Genomic DNA, 14,750 nt, shown 5'->3' on the forward strand with positions numbered 1-14,750 from the left:
CACACAGTGAATGGCCACTGGAAAAAGCAAATGGGCTGGCTCAGAGGTTAGGAACGCTGGCTGCTCTTCCAGAGAAGGCAGGTTTAATTCCCAGCACTCACATGGCAGCTGACAACTATCTATAACACTAATTTGTTAATTCCAGGGGATCTGGCACCCTCACACAGACATGCATGTAGGCAAAACACCAATTCACATAAAAATAAAAATAAATTATTAAAAAGCAAAGCAAATGAGCCAGATGAGGCCATACTCCTGAAGAGGGGGAGTCATTAAACAAATATGAAATACCTAGGATAATCTGGGTTCTGGACCCCATACTGAGTTGCCCTACCTTGCATCTCAAGGGTGACTAACACATACAGGGCTCTCACTTGAGACCCACCATGTGGTACAGATCAGAGTCCTGACTCCTGGAACTCAGAGGCGTGTGGGCAAGGACTCAGGTGCAAGGGACACAGAGATGGAGCAAGAGGAGAGATGCTCACAAAACATCAAGGATGCCAGTATGTGCCATGTGTAGCCAGTTGTCTTGAGCAGGTGGGGAGGCCCCAACCCAAAGCAAAAGTAGAAGCTCCGAGCTGTGAAGGAGATGCAAGAATTGAAGCCAAGCCAGCAAGGCGCAGGGTTTGGTTCCGGATCACTTGGCCAGAGGTTGCTAGGGTCCTACAGTGCAGGGCTCCCTTTTCACCCCTTCAGACACTGTCTAGGGTATGCAGACTTGAACATGGAAAGTTGAGTAGGTTGTGTTTCCTGGGTGGGAGAGAATTTGTGCAAAGCTTTAGGACGAGAACACGAGTTAAAGGAGGGGTACCAACCGGGTATCCCAGCCACACTCCATCCAGCTCGCTCCTCTCTGTTCTCACCCACTCACTGCCCTGTCTTATCTCCCTTTCGTTTCTCTATCTTCCTCATCTGGTGCTGGCAAGGAACCGGCCTCTTTCCTCTTGATCCGTTTTGGTTTTCTAATCAGTTTTGCTCTGACATCCCTACGCGCAGGGTGAACGGCCGGCCACCGTGAGGAGCAGAGGAGTGAAGAGGGTGGTGCCCAAGCAGAAGCGACTCATGCGACAGATATGAAACAGTCAGGATGTGCTTCATTGAGTACTGAGTTCCCCTGCCTTGCAGCTCAGTGGGTGACTAACAAGCGTAGAATTACCTCAGCTTCTAAATAGGGCTGAGCGCTCAGAGTGACAGCAGCAGGGTCTCATCGGCAGGAACTGGCTTGGCTCCTGGCCTCTCCCCTTCCCTCCCTTCATTTCCCTGACTCCTGGTGCGCTGAGCTCATTTCTACTTTCTCAGCTGACATTTCCTCTTGATGTCTCACAGGCATCCCATTCAACATGACCCCCCCCCTCCCTGGGGGAACCCTATTTACTCTTCTAAACCTGTTTCCATATCTGCTTCTCTCAACTTCCCAGCTCAAGTTAAGCACCGCATTGTGGTCCTGGTCAGAAACCTTTGATGTTTTCTTCCTTTTTCTCCTACATATACCCTGTAACAGACCTGTGAGGGTCCATCACCAACGCTTTCCACTCTGCTTATCACCTCTGTCTGTCCACACAGCCATGAACAACAGGGGTTCTCACTTTGTCTTCCAGTCCTGCCCTGTGCCCCCATATATTCTTTTTCTACAGCTCTGCCAGAAATATTTCTAAAGGGCAAATCTATTCATTCAATATATTTTGGCAGCGTGAATTTTGGAGATATTATGTTCTGGTTGCTGTTTGAAGCATTTCATAATTATCAGCTGATTTAAATCATTCTTTCTTTTTGGTTTATCTCTGATGCAGTACTGGGGATCAAACCAGGGGTCTTGAACGTGCTAGGATTTCACAAGCAGCTTATAAGGTACATACAGTTCTAACTACATCACACCGCCTTTCGGATGCCGCCAATTGTAAGATGCAACTTACTTTTCTAACACTGACAAAGCAAGGGGCTGCTGAGGTGACTCAGCAGGTAAAGGTGTTTGCACATAAGCCCGATGAACCCAACTGGACCCCTGGAATCCACAGAAAAATAGAACAGACTTTACAAAGCTGCCTGTTGACCTCCGTATGAGAGCCTGGGCTTTCACATCTCTCCTTCACACATCATTTGCACACACACAATAACACTGAATGTTAGCTACGTCTGGTGGCATTTGCTTTTTTTTTTCTCTTTAGACAAAGAGAAAAGGAAGCCTGAGAGTTCAAGGTCAGCCTTGTCTAGATAGAGAACTCCAGGCCAGTCAGACCAATGCAGTGGGGATGCTGTCTTTAAAAAAGCTGAAATAAAAATTACAAAAAAAGAAAGTTAAGCACTGCTGTGTCACTCCTGGGGTGCCCACCCATTCTCTTAAATATCTGAAGTGTCTCTGTGTTTGTTAGCAACCCCAACATTTTCCTGTTGGTTTGTTTTATAAGTGAAGAAACACTTCTTTATATTTGATTAGACATGGATGCTGGGCTCTACATATCTACCTTGTCTATCTATCTATCTATCTATCTATCTATCTATCTATCTATCTATCTATCATCTATCTATTTATTATTTATCTCTCCATCCATTATCTATCTATCTATCTATCTATCTATCTATCTATCTATCTATCTATCTATCTATCTAATCTGTCCATCTATCTATCTATCTATCTATCTATCTATCTATCTATCTATCTATCTAATCTATCATCTATCTATTATCTATCATTTATCTCTCCATCCATTATCTATCTATCTATCTATCTATCTATCTATCTATCTATCTATCTATCTATCTATCTATCTATCACCTATCTATCTATCATCTATCTATCTATCGATTTTGTTTTTCAAGACAAGATTTCTCTGTGTAGCTCTGGGGACCTGGAACTTGCTCTATAGACCAGATTGGCTCTGCTAGGATTAAAGGCTTGTGCCACCGGCCGGTATATTTATAAGACGTTTGTACATGAGCTAAATTAGCCAGGGTACCTTTTTGGGGGTGGAGTCAATGCTGAAGATGGAGCCAGGGCCCAGGGCTTCCTCCTGTTAAGCACACCCTCTGCCCCTGAACTGCAGCACACCTTGCCCTGTAAACAGAGAGGTTCCTACCTTCCTTGTCCTGATCTTCTCAGTAGTTTGAAACTCAGAGTTATGCTTTTCTTTTTCTTGAGGCAGGGTCTCCTGTATCCAGAATTCGCTTTGTAGCTGAGGGTGACCTTGAACTCCTGATCCTCCTGCCTCCACCTCCCAAGTGTTGGAAGAACAGGTGTACATCACCAGGCCAGGGTGAGTTACGTCACACTTTTCATGTAGTACTCTGTGTGTCATCAAGGTCAAAGCAGTGCTTCTCAAAAAGCATAAGTTTTCTTCCAGATACCTGAAGGCGACTCTATAAATTTTAAGACGTATTTTATTTTGTGGGTATGAATGTTTGCCTGCCTGTATGCACATGCCTCATGTGTACATCTGGTGCCCAGAGAGGCCAGAAGAGGATGTCAGATCCCCTGGAGTTGGACTAACTGAAAGTTATGAGCTGCCAAGTGGGTGCTGGGAATTGAATCTGGGTCCCCTGGAAAAACAGCCAGTGCATTCAATCTCTGAGCCATCTCTCCAGCCCTAATGCTGTAATTTTTGATGCGTGTGATTAGGTACCAATGACTCTGCCAGGATTGCTTCTTCACTAATGACTCTAAGATGATGATAGATGTCTTAAAATGCTAAAAACAAAAGCTTGATATATTTCATACTAATGAAAACTGGAGCTGGGGTGTGGCTCAGTTTGGTGGAGTGCTAGCCTAGTTAGCATCTGTGAGGCCACAGGTTTGCTACCTAGCCTCATATAAACTGAGCACAGGAGCACATGCCTGTGTTCCCAGCATGTAAGAGATAGAGACAGAAAGATCAAAAGTTCTAGCTTCTTCTCTGCTACATGGCACATCCCAGACCAGGTCAGAATACATGAGACCCCGTCTCAAGATAAAAATAAATAAATAAATAAATAAGTAAATAAAGCAGTTATTACATCACTGTGGAGAGAGTTCCATCTTTTCCATATCTTCCATCTTTTCCATGGTCACGTGACTAATGAGTGACAGGGCTGAGCTTTTGAGCCGAGACAGGTCAGCCTTTGCATATGGGCTTACATATGTGTGTGTGTTTCTCTCTCTTTCTCTCCACTTTTATGTCCTTCTACTTCTCTCCTTCCTTTCTTCCTTCATTCCTTCCTTCTCTCTCCTTCCTTCCTTCCTTCTTTCCCTCCCTCTCTCCTTCCTTCCTTCCTTCCTTCCTTCCTTCCTTCCTTCCTTCCTTCCTTCTTTCCTCCTTTTTCTTTTTGGTACACAGTCTCACTATGCAGCCCAGGTTGACTCTGAACTCATTGTCTTCCTATGAGTTTGTTATAGTAGTTTTGGACTGTTCTAGCATACCACTATCTTCTGGGCCTCGCTAGAAGTCCACTTCCCACAGCTGCTGCTACCCAAGCCCGCCTCCTCCAGACCCGGCTCTGCTCCCACCTGTAGTCTCACCCTCTTTCAGAAGTCTTGCACCAGCTGCTCTGGCCTGGTCCTGGTTGTGCCGGCACAGGCCTGTCCTGCGGGGCTCATGTTCCCAGGCCCTCTGTAGGGGATTATTCAGCCACACCTCAGAGTCTCATGTCTGGCCCAGTGCCACGTCTGGTTTGACGTGGCCAGCTCATTTTCATGTCATCACAGAGCCCAGTCCGTTGTCGTGTCTGACCCGAGCCCCTTGTGGAGGACTAGCTTCCACATGGGTGTCTCTGTCCTCATCCAGGGCTTGCATCTGTGGTCTTAACTACAGAAGTTTTTCACCCCTTCCTCTGGGGTAGGGATGGTTGGAGAAGTGTTTTAGAGATCTGGGATATTCCACAGCAGCCGCCTGGATGTTTAGGGCTACTTCATACAGTGCAAGTAATATCCTGTCTATGAGGAGATGTGTTCAGGACATCGGGATGAGCTGCAGGAAAATACTGGGGTTTGGTATGTGGTAGACACAGAAATTCCTTGTCCTCTGAGACCCCAGGAACCTGACCCCTCGCAGCACATGATGACTTGGGCATTGCTGGCTGAGACTCCGTTGGTGGAGAAGTGCGTAGGTACATGTGTGTGCATACGCACACAAGTGTGCAGGGTGGGGCGGAAGTGCTGGCAGACAGGCCTTCTTTTCTGATGTAAATCTCATTTCCCAGAGGCTCCTGGACCCTCTTCCAGTTCCTGCCCTGGGCTATGAGCCAGCAGCTCCAGTGGGAGACACCCAGGCCAGCGCCAGCTTGGGGCTCTAGCTGCCCTCCTCCGTGGTGTGGGGGTAGCAAAACCAACGTGGGAGAAACTGGGGAGGAATGTTCCAGGCCTGTTCAGTTATTAAAGACCTCTCAAGATAACGAGTCACAGGAAGAATAAAGAAGCAGAAAAGCAGCTAAATTAAAAGACACCTCCCTCCACACTTTGACCATCAGACCCAGAAGGCATTTTGGCTGATGGTCAAGGCTGTTCGCAAGATGGAATTTCTGTCAGTCCTGGGTGTTAGGGTCTCTGAATGACCACGAGGATGTAGAAAACAGCCCACTAGAAAGGTCTAGGTGCAGACTCAGGACTCAGGGTTCAGAGTTCAGGGCTCAGGGTTCAGGGCTCAGGTCTGGGTGTTGGATCACTGCGGGAGAATGGAATAAGAAGCCATGGGTGCTGGGTGCTCTACAATCCTACAGTGCTGGCATTAGAGGAAGCTTCTAGAAAACTCACGTCAACTTCAGGCCAACAGACAGGCTCTAGTTACACAGAACCTTACTTCTATATGCACCCTGAGACCTGGGAGAGCTGGCTGGGCCTGACAGCACAGGCGTGTGACCCCACCTTCTTCAGAGGGTGCAGCAGGAGGATCTCAAGTTCAAGGCCAGTCTGTGTTTCAGAGTGAGCTCAAGGCCAGTGTGAGAAACTTACTGAGAGCCTGTCTCAAAAAACAAACCAACAAACCAAACAATAACACACACACACACACACACACACACACACACACTAACTAAAGACAACCACACAAAAAAACTGCAAAAGAGGGCTAGGGAGATGCTGCTTAGTGGTAGAGCACTTGCTTAGAATGTGTGAGATCTCCCAGTTCAATCCACAGGGAAGAGAGAGGGAGGGAAAACCTAGAAGAGCTGTGTGGTGTGGGATGAGGGTGAAAGCCAAGTGGACCGGGAATTTTGAAGCTCAAGGCCTGAGGATTGCAGGACGGAGTGGAGAGAATTGGGGAACAATCTGGGAGTGACTTTTGAAGACTTTGACCTTGGTCAGCACAGGGGAAGTTGCCTTTAACCACCACAGGGTAAGGCTATGCCAGGCCTAGCCATTGCCTAGGAAAGCCAGAGAATGCAGAGCCGAGCCTGTCAGAGCTAGGAACCACATGATTGTATTTCCTCCTTTTAGAAGCAGTACAATAGGCCCAGAGAGGGTGGTTAATACTTTCAGGTATACACAGCATAGGACCCATTAACTTTGACCCTTGTACAAAGCCACCAGCTACCCCGTCTCTCACAGGCTTCTCTGTGACAAGTCTCATACATTCTAGGGAGGAAGCCGCCGCTGGAACAACCCGTGGCTACCTGGGGCGGGTGGTATGTGTGCACATGAAGACACAAGGTTTCAAGTTGAAGAATAGCTGGCCATGGGGCTGCACACTTGTAATCCTGGCACTTTGGAGGCAGAGGAGGAGGATATTCACAAGTGTGAGTCTGGTCTACGTAGTGAGACCTTGTTCCAAACACACGCACTCCCTAAGAAACCGAAAGAGATCTGTGGAGCCGGAGGGCTGGTGGGTGGGTAAAGTACTTGCTGCGCAAGCGTGAAGACGTAAGTCGCGATGCTCAGGACTTCTCGCGATGCTCAGGACTTAAGGGACATTGGATTCAACAGCACATGTCTGTCATCCTAGAGCTGGGGAGACACAGAAGGCAGAGACAGGAGCGTCCCAGGAAGGTGTGGGTGAGCTAGCCCTGCATACACAGTGGTGGACAAGAAATACTGTCTCAAACACAGTAGAAGTCAAGGACCTATATCGGAAACCCATGTCTGACTTCTGCATGTGAACTGTGTGTGCATAAACCTACATTTGTAGCCCACCTCCCCCCACCACAAAGATTTTCAAAAAGTGAAAACTTGGGAAAGAAAATCCAATTTTAGTTGCTTTATCCATCTGCTCAGTCCTAGGATTCTGGGCAAAGCTGTGTGGACTCTGGCACCTGTCTATTCAATCCTCATGGCTTGCATGGCCTGTTGCCCGTCAGGCACTGAGTGGCTTGAGGCACGTCTTGAGAGGTGGAGAAAGGAACAAAGGGAACAGGCCACGATGAGATGGGGGGCCTGGTGGATGCACTGCTCCACACAGCCCAGGTGTGGGGAGGAATCACCAAAACTGGCTGCTCTTTCCTCTGTGGCCCTGGCTTGAGCAACATCAGAGGCTCCTGGCAGCATTCCTCTCATAGGCGGAATAACACAGTGCCCTTTAAACCCCTTCTTAATTGACTGCGGCAGGGAAAGTGCTCCATCATCCACCTCCTCACTCCACCTGCTGGGGCCCTGTGGAGGAGTCTGGGTTCCTCGCAGAACTGACAGGAGATAAAGGCCAAACCCACACGCCTGAGCTCCTGGCTGGGCTTGCGGCTGGAGCTGACTCGTACCCAAGGCTCTGCTGTTGTTTAGAAAAACTTCAGGCATGCTTAGGGCTCCTGCTCCTGGTACAACTGGGGGATGCTGTCAGATGGGGCTGATAACAGCCCTGGAATTCCAGCGCTGGGTCTCCCAGCCACCCTCTCTAGATGCAGACAAGCTACGTCATAGCCTCTGTCTTGAGAAGAGAGCCATTAATGCTGCTAGAAGGGGGGCAGGTGACTCAGGCTTCCACTGGCAATGTTGGTCAGTCTCGCAGGGAAACCCAGGTGGGTGGGCACCACGGGACAGCATCTACAAACTCTAATGCAATGGCATGGCTGGTACTGGATCTTGGCACAGGCGAAGAGCTCTCTCACCAGCCTTGAGGTCAAAGCCCACATTGGCATTTGAAGATGGAGTAAAGGAAAATTCCTTTGCAGTGTATGGCATGGTTGTTATGAAAAGCCATCATGAGTTGACAGAAGAAAGTAGAGCAAAGAGACTCTGAGCCGTGGCTCCAGTGGCACTGGAAGCTTGCAAGCTCTGGGTAGAAGGCAGTCATGTGATCAGATGTAGGTCTTGGAAAGGCACTCCTGGAGCTGCAGCGGGACAGACTCAGAAGTTTAGGGATCATTTGAGAGGACTGACACCCCAGTGACAGAGAGCATAAGAAAGGGCCCTGGTGGAAAGAGCGTGAAAAAGAGACAGGAGTAAAAAGTGTGCTGACATCGGGACCATCAGCATTGTATGACTTGGCCTAGGGTTAGAGCTATGGGAAGGTAGAGGTGACAGGCAGCAGTTGCCTAGAAAGTCATTGTTCCTTGAGACAGGGTCTCATATCGTCCAAACTGACTTCAAACTTGCTATGTAGCTGAGGGTGAACTTGAACTGCTGATTCTGCCGCCTCTAGCTCCCGAGTGCTGGGATTATGAGTATGCATCCTTACACCTGCTTTATGTGGTGCTAGAAATAGAACCCAGGGCACTACACATGCTAGGCAAGCGTTCTACCAACTGAGCTACACCCCAACCCAGGATGTGACTTTTAAATGAGACTGGAAGAGGAACCAGTTTGGGTAGGAGACCGTTATTATGATCCAGTCAAGCTGAGACCTGTAGGACCACATTAACTGGGAGGGGTCCCATAGCAGTGAACTTGTTCAGCACGGATGGTGGGAACTAGACTAAGCTCTAAGGACTTGCTGGATGTGGTGGCGCACACCTTTCATCCCAGTACTCGGGAGGCAGAGGCAGGTGGATCTTTGTGAATTTGGGGCCAGCCTGGGCTACAAAGCAAGTTCCAGGACAGTCAGTTCCAGGGCTGTTACACTGAGAAACCCTGACTCAAAAAACAACAAGAGCTCTCTGGGCTGAAGCTGGACTATTTCAAGTGATGGGAAAGCTCAACCTGGGACAGTATGGGGAGAGACGAGCGATCAGAGCCTGGAGATAGGACCCCGTGGTACCACATCTCTTTTAGTGATGGATGGGTATGATAGGGACCAGATGAGAGAGATGGCAGAGGGCTTGGGGTCCAAGTGGGAACACTCTGGACAGAAGCCACGAAACATAGAGGAGAACAGATCATCACTGTAGAGGGGGATCACCCTGGATTTATCAATACCACCATCCGATGTCAGCAGTGAGGGTGACACGGGAGACAGATGACGAGAGGCTGTGTCAGGGCAGGTCGAGGGCCTCGGCGAAGCCAGGGACTCAGGGGTGATTATCACAAAACTGTTGCTTACACACCCAGTGGGCCCAAGGGACCCTGGGCTGCCATGGTGGGGAATTGACACCTGGGTTCTCAATGACTGTGATTAGTCCCATTAGAACCTCATCTCTGCGCTCAGCTGCCTCGGGTAGAGGACACTCCTGGCAGGCCAGGGCTACATTTGTTCAGGGCTGAACAAATCCTACCGTTTGAGGAAACCATTTGTAGTGGAAACCAGGTCCTGCTGCCCCTACCCCCTGCTTTCACCCTCTGAGCCATGTCTTCTCAAACTCAAGGCATCTGGAGAGTTCCTCTGCCCACGGATTCCGCCCGACAGATGAAGAACGCCAAGCAGGATGAGCTGCAACTGCATTGTCAGCACACAGCATCTCTCAGCTCCTTGGGGACAGGCTGCCATCTCCAAGGCCCCTTTCTTCTCCAGCAGGTCCCCATGAAAATGTTGGCATGCTCCCAGGGGATAGATGTGCAGAAAATCGGGTGTAGTGGATAAGTGTTCCGGACTATGGAGTCTGGTCCAGGACACATTGGGAAATCCAAACCTAGCTCTGCAACCCACCTGGGATAGCATAGGTTTGATGACACACTGAGATCTAGCCCTTGTCAGTTCTCAGGCAAAGATTCCATCCCAGCATCCCTTGCTCGAATCCCTCCAGTTGTGATCTCTTACCCAGGTTACAAAGCCTATCCTCCGGGAGCCCTGTGCTGACATTTCTATCTGTCTGTCCTGTCCTGTCTTTCTGTCTCCCTCCATCTTCCCAGCCATTCAGCCAGCCTGCTGTGGTCACTCCAGAGAAGCCACTCCTGGCAGCAGTACCATGGACGAGCTGTGTCCTGTATGAGACACAGAGAGGATGAGCTCTCTGTCCAGGTAATCTGCAGAAGCCAGCCGAGATGTCCTTTCCCCCAAGGATCCTCCCTGATAAGCTCATCTACAGCCATCCTCTCTCTGACCCTCTTGTCTTTCTTAGTGGACATGGGTTATGTCTTCAACAGATTGTGATACTGTCAGTTTCTTGGGTACCTGTTTTCATAGCTTCTATAGAATGTCAGTGTCTTAAGGACAGGGAACCTGGTTGATGTGAGATTTCCCTCTGTGTGCTAATGAATAAAGAAACTGCTTTGGATCTATAGCAGGGCAGAATCTAGCTAGGCAGGGAAAACTAAGCTGAATGCTGGGAGGAAGAAGGGCAGAGTACGAGAGACACCATGTAGCCCCAGTGGGGACAGACACTGGAACTTTATCCGGTAAGTCACAGCCATGTCGCCATACACAGATGAATAGAAATGGGTTCAATTAATATGTAAGAGTTAGCCAATAAGAAGCTAGAGCTAATGGACCAAACAGTGTTTTAATTAATACGGTTTCTTTGTGATTATTTTGAGTCTAAGCTGCCGGGAACAAATGAGTGGCCTCCTCCTACACCTGGTGGTTTATTTATTGTCATGCTCTGGTGACAGGCACCGAACTCGCCCACAGGTGTTCAATGTGGCCTGGATTACCCCGCAGGGAAAGCATATTTGAGTTCCCAGCAGCTGACTCTGAATGAACTATTGGCTAGAGCAAGGCCACATGGCTAGGAGCTCATGTTTGGCCCCGATAAGCTTGACTTCAACTCTCAGGCTTGCTCCCAGGGAGAATTTATTAATCCTGGATACTTTTGCTCAAATTAAAAAAAAATTAATGGTAGGCTGGGCAGTTGTGGCACATGCCCTTCATCCCAGAACTCTGGAGGCAGAGACAGGTGGATGTCTGAGTTCAAGGCCAGCTTGGTCTATAGAGTGAGTTCCAGGAGAGCCTGGTCTATACAGAGACACCCTGTCCCAGAAAAACAAAAAACAAACAAAAAAGAAAGGAAAAAGGAAAGAAAGACAAAAGAGAGAAAAGAAAAGAGAACTGGCCATTTTTACACATTCAATTCTGTTGAACCATTACCACTGTCTCTCCAGAGCTCATTTTATTCTGTGGAACCAAAGCTCTACCATGAGGAAGGCCTCCCCGATCCCACCACTCCCACTGCCAGGCATCTGCCGTTCTACCTCATGTCTCTATGCATCTGAGCATCCTAGCTCCCATACGTGCTAAGCAAGCTCTAGCACGTGAGTCAGGTCCCCGGTCTTCTGTTTTGAGATTATATAATTTCTCCTTTCTCCTCATCCCTCCCACGTACCCCTCTTTGCTCTCCTTCAAATTCATTGTCTCTTTCTTTAATTGTTGATATATATGTTGGTATTATATAAATGTAATATATATATTCTTAAATAAATATGAATACAGCCTGCTCAGTCCCTATGTTGCTTGTCTGTACAAGTTTTCAGGGCTGCCCGTCTGGTATGAATAACTAATTGGGGTGCTCTCCCCCGGGGAAGACTATTCCTCCTGCTGTTAATAACATTCCTTCATTGCCTGTAATTCTCTGTTTAGGATTGAGACCTCGTGAGCTTGCCCCCGTCCATGTTAGCATGCCGATTGGTCATCTTCCCTTTTAGCTCCTGTTTAGGATACCATGTTTGTGGGACTTCACGGGTGTAGCTCCTGACATTTCAAGAAGACAGAATCTCACAAGAAATTCCTCATTCCTCTGGCACCTACAGCCTTCTGACCCCTCTTCCACAATGATCCCTGAGCCTTAGGTGTAGGAGTTACATTGTACCAGCTGGGGATGGACTCCATAACTCTGCATTTTGATCAGTTGTGGCTCTCTGTAATGGTCTGTGTGTATTGTAAAAAGAAGTTTCTTGATGAGGGTGAGAACTGCACTTATCTGTGGGTATAAGGGTAAGTATGTAGAGTGTAGTTAGGGATTGTGCCAGCTACACACAATCTTAGCCAAGTGACGGCTGTGGTTCTTTTCATTTTGAGATAGGGTCTCACTAACTTGTCCAGGTTAGCCTTGCCCTCATTCACTTGAACTTATCAATTGTCCTGCCTCTGCCTCCTGAGCAAGGGGGATTACAGGCCTATTCCCCAGGCTGGCCAAGCTTGTCTGTTTGTGATTGACTTATCTTACCTACTGGAATGTCCTTAAGGTCCAGCCACTCTGTAGCGTGTCAGAGCCTTTCCTTCCATCAGCTGCTGTGTTAGCTGCTTTACTTGTTGTGACCAGTTATGTGACAAGAAGAAACTACAGAGAGGGAGGGTTTGTTTTGTCTTACAGTTTAAGGTGACACAGCTCATCAGGGCGGGGACGGAAAATGACAGGGGTGTATACCTGGGCCGTCTCACTTCGTATTTTGCTAGAAGAGGAAGAGAAGGCAGGAAGTGGGATAAGGCTACAAAACCTCAAGGCCCTCCAGCAGTGACCCATTTCCTCCAATGAGATTCTGCCTTGTAAAGATTCTACAACCTTCCAAAACAGCATCACCAGCTAGGGACAAATGTTCAAACCTGTGAGCTGTGGGAAACATTCACATTCAAACCACACAAGATGCATGCCCCACATTTTGCTTGGTTTGGTATTTGGTGCTGGGGCCTCATGCACACACACTGTGTTGACTCACAGCCCCCTGCCCTCACTATGCCTTGCTCATTCACTTTTCTACCTGTGGATGCACAGGCCACCCCTACCTTTTGTCTGTCCCAACTGGCCTGCTCTGAGCATGGTACACCTATTTCTTCAAAAATCTGTTTTCAGTTTTTTGAATATTACCCAGAATTCTACTTGCTTATTATTTTATTTTTCTAAAAATAAAATTGACAAAATTATTTCTGAGTCATGCTACTTAGCTCAGACTAGACCCACATTCTATCTCACCTATCTATCTGTCTGTCTGTCTGTCTTTGTGTGTCTGTGGCATGTGCATGTGTGTGCACATGTGTGTGACTGTGTTCTTTGGTGTGGAGCTAGCGATCAATGGCAGGATGTCTTTCCCCTTTTACATTACATTTTGAGACAGGGTCTCTCACTGAATCTGGAGTGCATTGTTTTGACTAGACTGGGCTGTCAGTAAGCCCTCAGGATTCATCAGCCCTACCTTCCAGGGCTGGGGATACAGATGTGCGCCACCACATCTGGCTTTTTTTCAATGCAGGGATCCAAACTCAAGCCCTCATTCTTCCTCAGCATCACTTTAACCACTGAGCCATCTCCCAGCCCCTGGCCTGAGTCAGTCAGCTCAGTCACGCTCCTGAGCACTGGGCTTGCAGATGTGTGCCGCCCCGCCCAGCTTCTGCTCTTATTTATTTTAAAGTTCACTCTGTTGAAGGATCGTGCTGCATGGTCTGCTTGTAAATGTATGCAGCCATGCTGATTTTCTCATGTCCAGTTTTTCAAGGAATTACCGTGCTGTTTTTCATAGTGGCTGCCATGGTGTTATCCTACCCACAATGCACCAGGATCCCCAACCGAACGGCCTCCTGGCCAACACTTGCGTATTGGCCATCAGCCATCCTATTGGGAGTGCTAGGATTTCTCTTTGTGGTTGGATTTGTATTTCTCTAAGGACCAGTGATGAGAGGGCCATGCACAGTAGAAGGGGTGGGGTGGGGTGGGGTGCCGTGACCAGACACACCATGAGAACCCTGAGTTCTCTTCATCACTGCAAATGAGGACAAACACCCGTCCTTGCCTCAGCCCCTCTTCCACGAGAGAGGTCGCTTGGGAAGAAGAAAGACCCTCTGGCAGGGCTGTAAATAGCTCTGGAATCTGCCCTGACAGGCTGGTCTGTGTGCTGACCAGTGCAGCCGGCCCCTGTGCCTTCTCATAGATTTACTACTGCCTGAAGGACAGCTCTGACGGCCAGAATGCACCCTGAAAGTCCCTTTGAAGTAAAGCAAGCACTTTTAAGTGCAATCAGCCCCAGATAACAGATAACCCCAGCTCCCTGCTCCCAGGTCCAGGAATGCCTCTGTCTCTAAGCCCAAGCTTGGAGTCAGCCCCTACTGTCCTGGGAGTGGCCCCTGGGCCTTTAGAGTCTCCAACTGCTTTGTGGCGATTGTCTGTTGGTTTGTACCTTTCTTCTGTGCAAACAGAGGTTGAGGAGGATAGATAAAATTCTAGAAGAAGTACTCTGACCAGAGTTACAGAACAATGTGAGGGCTGGCAAGCGGGGAGTGGGGGGTGAGGGGAGGATGCCGGGGGTGGGGGAGAAATAAGACAAGTGGGCGGAAAAGCCACAAGCAGGAGTGGAAGAGAGTGTATGACCGGGCCAGGATGTAAAGAACGAGCTCAGGTTTCCCCAAGACTTGGGGCAGTGTGAGCCTGTCGAGGCAGGAGGTCCAAGAACTCTCAGGACGCCATGGTGGGTGAGAAACGGAGGGAGCTGGGACTGTGACGGGCGTCGTCAGGTCCCTACTTTCTGTACCCAGCTGGTCCCTGTTGGACTGCCGCCACAAGTCGGCCCACTTAGGTGTCTCATGTAACTGTGCTCAGACCGCCTTTCCCCCTTTGTGACA

Source organism: Microtus ochrogaster, unplaced genomic scaffold (assembly GCF_000317375.1).
Source record: "Microtus ochrogaster isolate Prairie Vole_2 unplaced genomic scaffold, MicOch1.0 UNK4, whole genome shotgun sequence".
NCBI classification, from domain to species: domain Eukaryota; kingdom Metazoa; phylum Chordata; class Mammalia; order Rodentia; family Cricetidae; genus Microtus; species Microtus ochrogaster.